Consider the following 14,472-nt stretch of genomic DNA (forward strand, 5'->3'; position numbering starts at 1 on the left):
TGCACCATGGTAAGATTTGGGACATGTGACATCTATGCGTTTCTTCACTAGTGCGCTTATTATGAAAGCACACACATGAAGGTTACTTTCTGTAAAATCTATTCTCTTAACACTGCTCATGCAAACTCCTTGGCGAGGTGTCCCTAACTCTATACAAATGAGTTAGGAAAAGCGATGAAGGATCGCTTAAGATCCACTACCAGTGTTCAAATGACTCTCTGAAGTCCACGACCATAATATGTGGTAAATCAAGCCAAATGGACATGGTCAGATCAAGACTTGCTAAGACAGAAATGCCTCCAGTTAAGTTTTGGTGGTATTCTGGTCCAACCACTATTAAGCTAGTTCTTCAATTAAAATTGTAATGAATTGTTGGCCCAGTGGAAGGAATAGGCTATTGCCAAATTCAATGTGTGTTTGTTGTGTGTATGTATATCTTCCATTCTACTTCTAAATAATTTTAAGAATGGAATATAAAAACAGAACAATAAAGACAGATGACATCATGATATTGTTAAGAAACAAAAGCATCAGAAATCAAAGCCAATTTTTTGGTTAAGCTTTTCAAGAAGCTATCTATACTTGAATAAATTTCATAATTCTTAATCATTTCTATGATTCATTTGTTAAGAAGTAATTTAAAAAAGAGGAGAATATAGCTTAACTGCCCACATAAATGTTAAGTATATACACTAAAAGAGCAGACTTGTTCAATGGGTCAACTTATTACCAGTTTTAAAAAAATATTTGTACCATGTCAATAGTTATACAAATTTATTTTATTCAAATATTTATTTTGGTTGTATTTTCTTCACACTTCTTACAATAGCAGCATAAAGATGCCATGCCATTTCTGTTACTTTCGAGATGCCCATTCAATAAAACTATATGATAGAAACTTATAAAGTAATATAAGATGTTAAAATTAGGTTACATAAGATAGAACGGTGCACAAATTGAATGAAATTATCACACAATGATATTTTAGTCTCTAGGTCTATAAAATTCTACATGACTAAGATAAGTGAACAAAGTTATTCACTAAACTCTAGGAGTGGCTTTTACAGTCATTTAAGAATTTATATTCGTTTCTCCTTTTAGAAAGATTATTGTAGTTAGTTAAATAGGGAGTCATAAGTTCTATCACTTCTACTGCTCATAGATCATTATTGCCAGTCTATAAAGGCCGAAAGGATTGACACTTCTACTGAAAGCATCTGAAACATACTTACCTAAGTAATAAATCATTTACAGATACCAAAAACTGAGTGTGGTGGACCATCTTCTGCTTGGTGTTTTAGCATACCCTGTTTTTTTTTGTCAAACTAGACAATATTTCTCATGATAATATAGTGACTATGTTGTAAGCTTTCTTATAAAGAAATATGAGAGAGGTATTCTTGACTCAATGCCACACAATTTTAATGTGAAAAGAATTCTAAGGAACTTCCCAGCAGATGCACAGTTCCTTCCTGTGCACCTCGTTACAATGTCAGGACGAAAAGAAGGCATAGTCTACCACACAGTTACATTCACAAGCACGTACTATCAACAGTCGGTGGTAAACGACATTCTCTGCTAAGAAGTGGTGGTGGTAGTGGAGAAGGAGGGCAGAAGAGTAATGAACGCATCTAATATGGCTTAGTTGTCCTACTGGTGCACACATCTTGATCTCCTTAAAAGGGTGGGACATAAAACAATCAAAACCCAAAACAAAACAAAAGCTATGGCTTTTTAATTTCAGGAAAGTTGCTTTCTATGCATATGTGTACGTATACACATGGGCACGTGCACATTTGTACATTTTCAGGGGTGCCTTTGGAGGTTAGAAGAGCTCACTGTAGCCCCTGGAACTGGGTTTATGTGTAGTTATGAGTTAGCCTATATGGATGGTGGGAATTAAACTAGGATCCTCTGCAAAAGCAGCAAGGACTCATAACTTTGAGCCTTCCCTCCATCTAGAAATATTGCTTTTATTTTCCATACCTGACTAATGAGGGAGAGAGGTTAGAATTAAAATTTCAGTTAAAGATTTATATAACATTTTTGTAGAGGTACAATGTTACGTGTGATAGTGTACTGGGGTGGTCAGAGGATAACAATAGCTACTTAGTGAGTATTCCCCACAATAGGTACATGGTAAGTATTCACCTTAACAATGTGGCCCTGAGAAACCAAATGCAAGTGATCAATCTTGGCAGAAGCACCCTTTCCTACAGGGACAACTCCTAAGCCCAGAAACATTTCTGTATTAAAAAAAATGTAAGAAAAACAGTTGCTTCTTTACATTGTCTTCATGATAAAACACGTGTTTTAGAAATTTAGACAATCACATATATCGATTTTATATTGGTCCAGATTAAATTTCTTGTTTTAACTGAAAACGACCATAATTTTGCAATTCCACAGCCACTAATTCCTATAAATATATAAAATGAGAGGTTACAGGACTCGACTATTATAGTCATTTACCCCATCACATTCTATAAATGAATAGAGTAACAGCTGTAATATCATACACTTATCAAGTATTTTAAAATTAGTATTTACTGTACAGTCTACAAACTGGTTTTCAGTACACTGATTTTGTTATTGGGAAACTTTTCTTGAGTTCTCATATTATCTTACTTCAACTTTATGATGAGGCATTATTTTTTTATATATTTTAAAAATAACTTTAGAAAAATATACTTTTACTAAACTGTAAGGAGCATATGTGATGGTAATGAGTTGTTTTGTGGTCGTTATCTTTCATAAAATAGACCTATGTGTTTAGGATCCATGTAACATATTATGACCTCCATTTGGAATGCAGAGTCGCTGCCTTGATGGAACTTAGAAGTCATGTTTGAATAGTTCTGTTAAGACATCACTAAAAAGGAAGTTGTATGACTTCTTTTGAAGGAGAGAGTTCAGGTGAGAAAAAAAAGATAAGGAGAGAAATTCTTGAACTTTGAGGACAAAGGAAAAGAGAAAAATCACAAATTTAAAAAAAAATTTTAATGTCTGTAACTACGGTCTGAGACAGATTCCAGGCAAGCAACAGAAATCAATGGATGGTGTAAGTACTTAACTTCTTAAAGTTGATTAAAGGATTGACATATGAATTTGTAATAAACCCAACCTCATCTTCATGTATGTGAAGAGTGTTCATAATACAACCATGTGGACACAACAGAAATATGGCAACAAAGTTAATTACTAGAGCCTCTTCCCCAGCATAGCAGTCTATGACTATTAAAAGTATGTTTACAGGAATTAAGTACATTTCACCACATTTTGTGTCCCAATGGCATGTGTAACACAACACTTAACAATGTTTGGGTAGCAAAATTTCTCATATCACAGAAATTTCTAACACAGAATAAAAGAGAGGTGACTTAAAATTTGGAGCATGTTAAAGCAGCCCATCACACTCTTTGCCTAAAATGGTAATGGTAGTGTTAGCACAGTACACACAGGGAGATAAAGTTGGGAAGGAAATATTTGTACTGTGCACTGAGGGGAGAACATGATATCAGGATAAATCAGGTTAAAATGGAAACATACAAATAGCTAAAGTACATTCTGGGTAGTTTTGTTTATAGTAGTAGTGTTATAATGGACCGAGTTATGTTTTTCATAATTGAAGATCTCTGAAATACTTGGCAACCGATCCACATAAAAGTCACAAGTATTTTGAACCCTATGTGTCTGTTTTTTTCCCAAATTGCTTACTTTCCAATAATATGCCACCTTTAAAATTAGACAATAAAAAAAAATGTGAGAAAGAAAGTTACTTTGTCTAGATCACTCACAGAAAAAGGGAAGACAGGAAACGGAAGGAAGGAGGAAAGAAATGGAAAGGAACAAGAAAGAAAAGAAGGAAACAGGAGGAAGAGAATGTTAAGATTGATATACAATATCGTTATTAATATATAAAACTAAAGGTCACAGCTACATCTCTTATGTGAACGAAGGCAATCAACAGCATGCTAAGGATAAAACATTTTCTAGTCCATTAATAAAAGAAACTCCCAGCATTAAATTATGTAGAAAAGAGCCAAACTATTTGTTTGCACTAGCAATAACTTAGATAGTCACATAAGGATTAATTGCCAACTGACCCTTGAAACACTGCCCAGTAGCCCAATTTTGAACACTAACTTAGACTTGGTTTCCTACCAATAAATTATAGAAAAGAAAATCCAAATAGCATAATTCATTGGAGTGGCACACAGCGTGAGTCTGACTTTTCTCAATTATTTTCTAGCATGCAATACATTCAGGAGTACACACACACACACACACACACACACACACACACACACACGCATACATATACACAAACATTGATAGCATGTCAGGTGTCATAATCGATTTAAATTTCACAATTAGCAAGAATTTGATGAAGAAAAGTTGTAGTTTATATGAGTGCATGATATAAACAGATATTGCACCTTCAATTTTTCAGAAAGATAACATTGTCTTTAATGTTTAAAGCTACATATTTTATTCACAAACACGAGGTTTTGTCCCTCAGAAATGTGAATATATAAGGATATTACAATTTCTGAAAAAAGTCCAACAATAATGCATTTAGTTTTATCTAATATCTTTCATGCTTAGTACATGTGCACACACACACACACACACACACACACACACACACACACACACACACAGCACACTCCATGACAAGCTTAGAACAAAGAGAATATGCTAAGTTTTAAAATCTCTCATTATTTACTGAGTTTCAAATGCAGTAACGGTCAGTATTCAATGAATTTGAAGCTAGGTAATGCTCTCTTTCATCAGCTACTTGAACCTTCACTGGGAAATGGACCTAAGGACAAATGGCAATTAAAGAGAACGGGTGAGGGTACAATTACTGCCCAACATTCAGGATAATTCACCTCAATCAAAATGAGGCATTGGGATATTTCATTTCAGTTGACATTACTTCCTTTGATCTGATAGATGCTGACAAAATGCTCCTGCTCTTTAAAATTCAAATGGCTACTGTTATCTCTTCTCCAAGTGTCAGAATCTGAGTCAGGCATCACTGATGAAAACTTCCCTGTTTGTTTAACAGGAAACAGGGGCGGTTTTGTTTCCAACCTTCTTAGATTTCAATGGATAGGTAGGTAAAACTTGAAAAGATCAAACATAATCAATACTTACAGCTTTGTTCCCCAAACAGAGTTTAGTATTCACACGCTGTCTTTCTTATGTATTCTCTCTGCTCTTAGCATTACAGAGTAACCATTCTGGGGAGGGGGGGGGAGTAAATGGCTAATTTATGTGGGCAGGCATGCATGCACATGTACAGAGAGAGAGAGAGAGAGAGAGAGAGAGAGAGAGAGAGAGAGAGAGAGGCAGAGAGAGAGACAGAGACAGAGAGAGACAGAAAGAGAGACATTGAGAATGAGAGAAAGAGAGAAAGAGAATGAGAGAGAAGAGAGACAGAGACAGAGATAAATACAGAGAGAAGAGGACTTTATGTGGCAAACTAAAACTCCAAGCTCTTTGCTTACATGAGTTATAAATCCATACTCTTTGCTTCCATAAGTATAACTAGCTTGCATCTCTTTTTAGTAACAAAAATAATTATGACGATGAATAATATAAAGTGAATACTTCATGCAACCAGACAAAATATTATAATGAGAATTACACACACCTGTGAAACCTTTCACTGTGTCAGTTATGAACACCACAGTTTGACTCCAGAGGAATGTGACACAAAATCGATTTTTATTTTTATCGTGATAAAGTATTGAAAATATTCCTGATTCCTACCTCAGTATTGCTGTGATAAAGGTACGTAATCATTTTCATCTTTACTGTCCATCGTCTGCTAACTCATACCCTCAGAAAAGTTCTAATGACTGTAGGAGAAGAAATGATGAAAAAACACAAATCCCTAACTTCAAAACATGCCGGTGGATAAGGAGTGGTTATAGATTAAATTTGTTTAACTTTGAAAATGGTAAAATATTACACATAAAAAGATGATACGGTGAACTGTTTATCATTCACATAGGAACTCTTCAGGTACAGAGTTTAGAGATGATTAAAATAGAATCATGAGAGTCATAGATGATATCACTACACATCAGGGTAGAGAATGGTGAGTTACTAACTCCGTGAAAACAATGGAGGGTAAGAATGTCATCATTGGTGATAGCATCATCCTAACTCAGAAACTTCATGTCGCGTCAACAGTAATAGCAGCAGTCTGGTCAAGGTCCCTGATGCCAGGACTCTTGAAATGGGAGAGACCAGAGACTGACTGATGGTTTAAGAGAGGAAAAGCTACCAGGAGAAAAGAGAGATATGGGCAGTTTAAGATGGGCGTGGTTGTGCAGGCTTAGAATCCCAGAATTTAGGAGGGAGAGGCCGGGGAAGTTAAGATCTGATATAGCCAGGATCTAAAATGATATTATATTAAGACATTAGGTTGCTTCTTTTCTTATTGTGTTTTAAACCTACTTTACACTGTCTGTGAGTATACACTTACATTTTCTGATATAAAATTTTTTCAGCAAAACAAATTCAAGAACATCATTGGCAATAGAAGAAAAGAAAGGGAAGGGAAGGGAAGGGGAGGGGAGGGGAGGGGACTGGAAGGGAAGGGGAGGGGAGGGGACTGGAAGGGAGGGAAGGGAAGGGAAGGGAAGGGAGGGGAGGGAAAGGGAAGGGAGGGGAGGGGAGGGAAGAAAAAGGGAAGGGAAGAAAAAGGGAAGACAAAAGAGGGAGTGTGATAGATTCAAAGGGAGATAAGAGTAGAGGAAGGGAGGACAAAATGTAAAGAATAACACAAAGAGTTGAATGCATTCCGATGCAGAATTCACTGGATTGGTAAGAAAGATAGGCTGAAAAACTCCTGTAGAAATCAGAGGCCCACTGCTCACAGGGTTAGGAAGACACACAAAAGCAAAGCCACTTCCCCTCACCTTGGGTTGAAGAAGCCTTTCATTAAAGCAGAAAAGATTATGTGCAAAGAAAATGATGTTTAGAATTACAGAACCTGGAAGGTAGAAACACACACACACACACACACACACACACACACACACACACACACACACACACACACATACACACACACACATACACACACACATACACACACACACACAAAGAGGTGGAAGAAGAGAGAGATAGAGAGACAGAGACAGAGAGAAAGACAGAGAGACAGACACAGAGATCAGGGAAGGAGGGAGGAAAGAGGCAGAGAGTGATAGAGATAGGGAGAGACAAAGAGAGGCAGAGACAGAGAGACACACTGATATAAGGGATGGGAGAGAGGGGAGGAGGACGGGTGGGGGGAGCAGAGAGAGGAGAGAGGGTGAAGAGAGAGGAGCGAGGGAGAGAGAGAGCGAGGGAAAGAGAGAGAGACAGAGAGAGAGAGAGAGAGAGAGAGAGAGAGAGAGAGAGAGAGAACACTAACTAAAAAATGACTAATAAAGTCAAAAACCAATGAAAAAAGGTCAGGTATGAGTGGAGGTCTAGAAATGAAGGTCATAAGAGTTAACAGCAGATCCACTGTGACATATTTCCGAAGGACTCGAAGGAATGAGTGTGATTAAAAACAACATTCAGGAGAAAACAGACAGTGGGAAAGGACATTTCTGGCTTCTTGTTGTTAGGGAAGTGTGGTAAGGAGTGAAGAAATCTGAGGCATTCCATCCCTGTGAGTAGCTGGAGAGGTATATGATGACTGATGTCACAGACACCATTGAGAAATTCTGAGGAAAGGTTTTGCAAGAGTCAGATGAGTACACAGAGCTACCCACAGATTACTTAAGCGCAGCTGAGGCAGTCCACATTTTCAATCTTTTATCTTTCTTTTTAAAACTAGCTGCAACTGACCCAGCATTTATAAAGCAATCTCGCCTAGTCTAGAAAGAAGTTGTAATCAAATTACTCTGCACAATACATGGTAACAATGAAGAGAATACTTGAATAAGAAAAGGTATAAAGCAGAGACCAAGTGGTAATTCCCCAACTTCCGGGCATCTTTTTAGTCACGGTTCAGTGAAGTTTAATTCTACAATATTATATTTTGACTCTTTTGCTCAGGCAGTAGGCTTGGTATCTGATATACCTTAGTAAAACTTAATTCCTCTTGAAATATGGAAAATGGATAGAATTATAAACAACTAAAAACCATGGTGTAATTACAGCAATGTTGTTAACATTTATAGGACAAGGTATTTTGGAGTAACAACTAGAGAATGCTTCAGTTGCAGATGGCATGTTGGGCTGTATTCATACTGAGACAACTCAAATAATCAAGCCTTAGAAAGTACTACATGATCATGTTCATATGTGGAATATAAAAGAAGCCAGTCTCAACATGTTGAGAATACTGATGTGGATCAGGAGATGAGAAACAAAACGTGGAGGTGAAGGAATGTTGGATGGGAATAATTTTGACACAGAGAAATACAAATATTTAGGAATTTAAAGACATTTGGCCTTTGCAGAGAAATGTCACAACATATGCATGTATCAGCATATCATAAGCAGCCCTTTTCAAAGCATAGAAGGATACATTTTTAAAAAACGACTTCACAATACATTTACATTCATAAGTAACTTCTAGCATAAAATTATAAGGGATGAGTCTGCTGGTGGTTAAAAGATTGTAAGTGGAATAATAGCAGTCCCATCCACACACGAATGTGCTGCTGTGAACTGTGTTGAACGATGCTAACTTCCATAAGCTTTCTCAGCCTGTCTGTGAATAGAGGATCCACTCTGCACAATCTTGTGGTAAATTATTCATAGTAGCAGACAAAGGGCACCTGAAAGAACTGTCAAATGCTGAAGAGGATCAAATATTACGGCTTCCATTTGCTGTTAACCTGTCTCTTTTTTTTCTATAAACACATACTTCCAGGAGTCTATAAACTAAGTTGAAATGTTTAAACATTGAAACTTACAACAATTGATCCTCGAACAATTTGAATTCAAAAGTATATTATTCTGTTGTTATTTATATATCTCTATGAGTTAATTACAAGTAAGTATGGGTCCCTTTGGCGACAAGAAAAATTATCAGATCCCTTAGAGGTGGGGTTATAGCAGGTTTTGAGGTTCCTTCTCAGTTCTGGGAACAAAACCCAAGGCCTCCGAAAGAGCAAGGATATATCTTAACTGATGGGCCTCTCTCCAGGTCCTACAGCCAGCATGTTAAAAGCTAAGGGTTTCCTATAAACTATGTACCTAGTTTCCACATAATATCAAAAGTTGATTTTCTGTTATCAATTAAACATAGTTATCATTTGAAGTTCCATCTGAACGTGTTTCCTTATTGGCTCACAGTGTTACAAGAATAGTTTGGGGGGGCTTTAATTAATTTAAAACGTTTTGGGGGATTTCTTGCTGCCTTCTTTAAAAGATTGTATTAGGTTTTAAAAACTCAAATGAAAAGTTTTTAAGAAATTCACAAGATGGCCATTCACATCCATTAGTCCAGACTTTTTTCTGCCTCTCCTGCTCTAGATGCTTCTTCCTGTCAGGTTTTCAGCTCTTCTTCAATGCTGCTCTTTTAAAGCTTTGAGACTATGACCAGTAACAGGACAAGGAAGGAAGAAAACCACTCGCTACACAACCCTGACTTTGTTAGATCCTTGGGATCCAGAGTGAGAAGAGAAAAACTACTCACAAAGTCACCAAACACACATGGTGCCACCACCTATGTGCGCGCGCGGGCATACACACACACACACACACACACACACACACACACACACACACCAGAACAAAAACAAAGCCCTACTAACAGAATCTAGAGACTATTAGCATCCTAATAACATTTCAGGCTCAAGCGTCTCATACTGAATTTTGCGAGTGAAGAGTATACTGGTCGCCACTACACATAAACTCAGCAGTGAGATTGTTTCTATCATTTGCTGAAGCTAAGCTCTAAATTATAAAATTGGCTCACAGTCAAAGAATGAATCAAATAAGCCAATCAATTGAAAGGATAGATATCATATATAAAGAATATTTAATAGAAAAACACATATTTGCATAATGTGATTCAGTTAAACTTAAATTTTCAATACATATTTTAAAACTATCCTAGTTATCAAAAATGTGGCTTCACCTGAGAGTGAAGGCCACTTCCCCAATTTATGGCAAACTCTTTCCATGGGTTCTTTGTGTTCAGACTTTATTCCCTTATAAACTTAGTGGAAAGTGTAAGTCTGGCTCGGTGGCATGGCCCTGTCTCATTGATACTACGGTGCCGGTCTGTCTCCATCTCAGCGTCTGTGAATACTATTTTCTAACTTCAGGTAAATGTTCAGCTATTCTTATTAGTGACAAAGGGGTGATTTGAAAATTTTAGCCATTTAGAAGATGTTAACAATAATTTAAAGGTAAACATTTTATGTTAAAGGGCTCTACCCTTTACCCATTTAAGTAGAGCTACAAGTCAATTTTGGGGAGATGCTTCTCTGCTTTGACACAGAGCCCATCCCATGGTCATGATCTAAAAGGTTTTCCTTAGCAATAGACGGAGCTTGCACTTCGCAGGTAAAGGCTGACTGCATTAAATTTTGGATTTGTTGATTTCGCACCTATTAAACTAATATGAAGGTTAACCTCAAATCTTTGTAACTTTAAGAGTTTTACATGGTTAAGTTCTTTTTCTTTTTTAGAAAGCCTATCTAGGGAATATCCCTCAAATTCGATCATAATTGTGATTCATTCTATTTATTATGTAAACTATGTTCTGGAAGTATACTTTTAAATGATAATGAAAATTAAATAGTATTAAACACACTCAAAATTTTTAAAGAAACTCTTGTCTGCAAGGAATGTGTTGAAGTCTCACTAATCACCATTAAAAAAAAAACACACCTTAATAAAACTAAGCCAGTCACTGATATATAAAAAGCCTCTGGAGAACAAATATGTGTTAGAAAATACTTAAGTGAGTCTGTGAGATGAGCTATGCAAACGTTTAAGTCCATGATTGTTGCTTATATATTAAAAAAAATAATACTGTCTTAATCCATTTGGCACAACAAATTATCTTACTATTCAATACCCTCACACTTTCCAAAACAAATTTTTTAACACAAGAAAAATACAAATGCAGGACAGTGTAATATGATACAGTAGATTTAACCATTTGAATTATTTACCTATCTATTCATTATTGGTTTTGGTTTTGGTTTTTTAGTAGAAAATCCAAGCAGTTTGTAACCTGAACAGATAGGTAACAGAGCTTCCTTTGAGTAATTTAAACTCAGGACCTTCCTTGCTTCAACTTTGCTGTTGGCTTAGTCTTCTTCATATTGCACAACGCTAAAATGTTTATATCTCCACTACTGGCAAATCACTTGAATCTATGTAGACTACTGTGGGTGAACCCCAACAAATCACTATAAGCTGCAGGACTCTGGTGATCAGGGGGTTAAAAACTCCCTATCAGCAGGAAAGAAGCATTCTTACTTAACTCAGTGGTACAAATTATTTCCAGGTGGTGATAATTATCACTTATGGTGTTTGATATTCCGGACTTTGCATCTAAATTTAAACTTGACAAGTTAAACTTTTCATCGTGTGCATTTTCCCATAATCTCTCAAAGGCCAAAGACAAGGATAGACGGATTAGTGATGGGTGAAACCATTTCCACCCAAAATGGCAACAGTTAATTACAAGGCTTGTTGTTCATAATTAACTGTGTAAATCACTTACTTGAAAGTTTCTTTTCAAAGTATTTAAAACCAGCTCTTTTCCCAGGGGGATTTAATACTGTATATTATTACATACTTAAGTATTATTTTGTTTGCTTGAAGAACAAGATGTGCAAATGACACATTTAACTGACAGTCTTGCCAGCAAATTTGGAAATTTGTCATTAACGGAATTACTGGCTCCATTCCGCAGGGCTGTATTTTAGGACAGTCAAATTACATTCAGTGGGGAGAGACAGTTTATGAAGGCCGTTTAAAGAACACAAAAACGAATAGTGCCTTCATCAGCCATCATCAGAGAAGCTTCCTCCTATAGCAGAAGGGAAGAGACTGCAGGTAGACACTATACAGAAGTGAGACCTTGGTACACAGCCATAAAAAGGATGTTTTTAGCAAATCCCTCCTCTCAAGGATCAAGGAATCCTGTGGAAGGAGAGCTAAAAAGATTGTAAGAGCTAGAGGGCATGAAGAACACCAGGGAAACCATGTCCTGTCAATCCACATGAGCAATGGGCATAGGAATGCAGAGACAGGCAGCGGGTGTAGCATCTGCACGGGTCTGCACCACATGGGTCCCTAATGTAGAAAGAAGGGAACGCATGCCCATCTCTAACCCAGAAGCAATCTCCAATTGATAAACTACTTGCAAATGAAATTTTTAGTTTCTCCAACACTGTCTCACAGGGGAACCAAATTACACTTAAGTGTAGGTTTCATGCCCACAAGTAGATGGCCAACAGAAGGTGAACTCAATGGCATCTTTTAAGGTTCCTAGTATCACATTGTTGTACTTGGTTTATTTTTCTTTTCTGAACATTTCGTTATATATTTCATTTTATACACATGGATTTCCTCTGTCTTTTTGCTTCACAAGTCTGTTGCTGTGTCTTCCAGTTTATTGACTCTATGGGATTCCTGGGTGAACAAGTTGGACTCTGTTTTGGGTGCCCACTCGTGGACTATTTTATTTCTTGCTCTTTCTGACTATTTCCACGTGTTAATTTTGTGTTATCTTATTATATATTTTTATTATCCCTTAGAAGCCGGTTTTCTAATGAGAGACATAAAAGAGGTAGATGCAGATGTAAGGGTCAGAAGGGAGAAACTTGGTGAAGTAGAGGGAGGGGAAGATATAATCAGGATATATTGTATGAGAGAAAAATATCCATTTTCAATAAGATAAAATAAAGAAGTAAATAAAAAGAAAGGACAGGACAGAGTAAGGATGCAGCATGCACCCAATCTAAGTCATTGCTTTTGGCTGTTGGGATTTTTTTTGTTTACTTGTTTGCTTTTGGTACCATCTTCTGTACTTTTTCTGTAAGCATAGGAGTCAGAAGGTCACCCAGCCGATCAATAAAATACAAGGGAAAACAATATGTGCTCGTAGGAGTGACTAAATTCCTATCTTTGTGATGATGTAGAAACAGAATGTCTATGTGTTGATGAACCCAACAATTGTACAAAAGAGTATGATTACATTGCTTTCAGACATACTTTATAACCCACAGCTGATGACAGCAGAGACGTTATATGCCAAACATCGTCTGAATAGAAGAACTTGTCATGACATCTATGATTTGAAAGTATCGCCAAACTCCAACTGCTGCAAACTTTGTCTCCAATAGCAGCAGTGTTAGGGGACTGAACATTCTGGAAGACATTTGAATCACGGGGACATCTTTCATCTGATGATGATGTTGCATAACACTGGGAAATAATTGGTTAAAAGTTTCCTTCCAAGCAATGTATGAAAGTTATATGCAACTTCCAAGAATACTTTATAAAATACATACTATTGTTATCTTTAAAAATACTGAGATTATCTAGATGACTGTAAGTAAGCAATTTTTGAGAGTAGAGGGTGTCAATTTGAGAAAATTTAGATGTGAGTATTCAAATATATATTCCAAGCTACAGTCATTAGTCTGTGATAAATATTTAGAATCAGAAATTTTATGTAGAATATATTATGCATTAGGTGCCAAAGGCATTCTAAACTCCTCTGCTGATGGGGTTTTTTTTAGGTCTTAGTAGGAACAAGAATAATATTCCTATATCAAAGGGGATCCATCTGAGGGTCAGAAAAATATAATGGTTGTTTATGGTCACTGAGCAAGTGTGCAGTAGTAGATCTAGAGTCTAAATTCCATTCTTAAGCATTTAAATTTTTACATCTTTCAACAGCTGTCAACACAACGTCAAAAACTACAAATTATTCGCTTTCTGTGCCAGTTTGCATGAAAAGAAGCCACAAGGACTAGAAAACATGGATATACATGCAGTTGTTTTAAGATTACTAAAAATATCATATCCTGTTACATTCGACAAAAAGTTGGGGCCTAAAAAAAGTTTTCTAGTTCCTGATTTGAAGTTTCATTGGGCAATCTTTCTTGAGGACTTGCACTGTCAAAGGTACTGAAAACACAAATAAATATATAGATCTGTCAGCAAATAGACAATTATGTCTCAGTGTGAAGTTTATAGAGAAGGCTCCTGACATGGCTACAAGTAAAGATCAGCAGCTCATGATTAGTTTGATCAATTCGATTCTAATTTGTACCCTAACAACCCTGTACTGTAATTCAATCTTTGAGCTTCATTGATTTCACTTGTTCTCACTTCCAAACTCTCTATGCCCTCCTTTGGCCATTTCTGATTGTGCTATATGCTTAGGGAGACTCAATGAACTCACATCCAACACCAGTGAGTTTTCCTACAGAGCCTTTGCAGAGAGCAGGATGCTAACAAAAGGCACTTAGGTGTCAC

General features: G+C 36.6%; 1 protein-coding gene and 1 long non-coding RNA gene across 11 annotated transcripts in view; one reads left to right on the forward strand and one right to left on the reverse strand.

Annotated features, from left to right (window-relative positions):
• The window catches only part of Trps1 (transcriptional repressor GATA binding 1), a 226,489-nt gene that overhangs the window by 105,976 nt on the left and 106,041 nt on the right, over positions 1 to 14,472 (reverse strand). The window lies entirely within an intron of this gene.
• LOC120093649 (uncharacterized) overlaps positions 2,866 to 14,472 on the forward strand; it is a 51,165-nt gene continuing 39,558 nt past the window's right edge. For both annotated transcript variants that reach the window (XR_005487105.2, XR_005487107.2), the window contains exons 1-3: positions 2,866 to 3,061; positions 5,578 to 5,802; positions 13,891 to 14,118. This is a non-coding gene — a long non-coding RNA (uncharacterized LOC120093649). The remainder of the gene's footprint in view (positions 3,062 to 5,577; positions 5,803 to 13,890; positions 14,119 to 14,472) is intronic.

Source organism: Rattus norvegicus, chromosome 7 (assembly GCF_036323735.1).
Source record: "Rattus norvegicus strain BN/NHsdMcwi chromosome 7, GRCr8, whole genome shotgun sequence".
In the NCBI taxonomy this organism is placed as follows: Eukaryota; Metazoa; Chordata; class Mammalia; order Rodentia; family Muridae; genus Rattus; species Rattus norvegicus.